Consider the following 2,007-nt stretch of genomic DNA (forward strand, 5'->3'; position numbering starts at 1 on the left):
AAATAAAAGAAGAATGTGGGTTAAAGAATTGAATGCCCATTGTGTGCCTCTCCCAGGGACAAACATTTGTCATCAACTAGTTTTTCCAACTGGCTCTTTGGTCAGGTGAATAATTTCTGAAAAGAAAGAAATTTAGAGGAAATATTCGATTTGCACTTCCTCTCCTCTGGAAAGAATTGCAAAGCATGTGGCATTTTTTCTTGCTACCATGCCTGATGGGAGATGGCCGAAGGGCGTGCCTGCAGAGAGTTTTGGAGTTCCGGGACGTGGAGGCACAGGGTGTGAGAACAGCAGACCTTTCCTCCTTTGTGTCTTCTCAACCACTTCCCCCTTCTCAAATCCAGTTGCTCATCCATCATTTGGGGAATTGGTCAAACAGACAGATCCTTGCCTCCCCTCGGGATATTTTCCTTCAGGACATCTAGAGTGGGGCCTAGGGGATTGTCATTTTTAAAAGTTCTTGATATCTTAGTAGCCAGGCAGACTTGGGAACTGCGTGGATGTGACCCCTCCTTTTAAACATAACCTGGATGTGGCAGGGCCTCGTGTGATCTGTATCACAGTGTCCCCCACTAACCTTTGGGGAAGGCTGGGGCTTGCAGCAGAGGTTTCACTCTTCAAGTGGACGACTCTGCACCTTGAGGGACAAGATGGTGATGTTCCTTGAGCAATACCCCATAAGACCACCAGGAAGACCTTCCCAGAGCCTCAGGTCAGACCACAAACTGACCCTCTGGAGTTAGTGATGGTGAGCAGGTTGATTCCAAGAACCATGTGAGAGGAAGGAGCCCAACAGTAGCCCTTGCCTCTCCCGCTTCTCAGTCCCCTATCACCACATTTTGCCTTGACCTCCCTGTTCCAACTCAGACCAGAATGAGGAAGTCTGGTCTTCTCCCTCCCAGGTGCAGTGAACTCCAATGGCTTAGTAGAGGAGCCTTGCTCTGCATAGGTCTTGCTCTCCACAGGAGGACTGTGATCTCAAGCACGAAGAGGACGTGGGTTCCCCAGTTCTAGACTGACTCCACTCCAGCAAGGGCTGCACCTAATGTTTTTCACCAGTTACCCACAAAGCAAAAGCACCTCCCTGAAGTAAGCATGACTTCATCTTGATGACCCAGCACCATCTCACGCTAGGAAACACCGTTTTTCCTCCACATTTGTGAATTATGCATCCATGGACTCAACCAACTGTGGATCAAAAATATTTGAAAAAACAATGGGTCAGTATTGAACAGGCACACACATTTTTTTCTTAGCTTTATTCTCTAAACAATACGGAATAATAATCATTTACCTAGCACTTACAGTGTATTAGGTACTACACATAATCTAGAGTCGATTTAAAATATGCAGGATGGAGCTGGGGTTGTGGCTCAGTGGTAGAGCGCTCGCCTAGCAAGTGCGAGGCCCTGGGTTCGATCCTCAGCACCACATAAAAATAAATAAAATAAAGGTATTGTGTCCAACTACAACTAAAAATAAATATTTAAAAAATAAGTAAAGTATGCAGAAGGTAGGTTATATGCAAATACCATGCCATTCGATATAAAGGACTTGAGTACGTATGAAATTTGCTATCTGTGGGGAGTCCTGGAACCAATCCTCCAGGGATACCAAGGATCACTGTATATCATTCCAATTAATGGGGCTATGACCTGCTCCTTGTGAAACTAACACCTAATAATATTGTGTATTCAAACAGCTGACTGCCTACAACAACTGTCAAGGGACAATTTTGATTATCCAGTGGTGATGGGTCCTGTTAAAGTCCTCAAGCACATAAATCTCTACTCCAGTGTGGGCACAGGGTCTCTGTTCACTGGGCCACACATGAATGAGAAGTTCGTCAATGCTTAGGTTGTGCAAGTCACCCCAGGTCACATGGCTCACCCCAGCTGGCTTGACTTCCAGACTCCACACCTCCGTGGGCCCTTGACCGATATTTTGTCTTCCCTAGTGTTGACACAAGCCAGACAGGAGGCAGAGGGAATGCAAGTAGAGGTTCTG

General features: G+C 46.2%; 1 non-coding gene across 1 annotated transcript; it reads left to right on the forward strand.

Moving 5' to 3' along the window:
• The first annotated feature begins 1,361 nt into the window (after positions 1-1,361).
• On the forward strand, positions 1,362-1,434 carry Trnaa-agc. Its single transcript has one exon. It is a non-coding gene; the product is annotated as a tRNA-Ala (tRNA).
• Positions 1,435-2,007: the final 573 nt, after the last annotated feature.

The sequence above is a fragment of the Marmota marmota genome, unplaced genomic scaffold, assembly GCF_001458135.2.
Source record: "Marmota marmota marmota unplaced genomic scaffold, marMar, whole genome shotgun sequence".
NCBI classification, from domain to species: domain Eukaryota; kingdom Metazoa; phylum Chordata; class Mammalia; order Rodentia; family Sciuridae; genus Marmota; species Marmota marmota.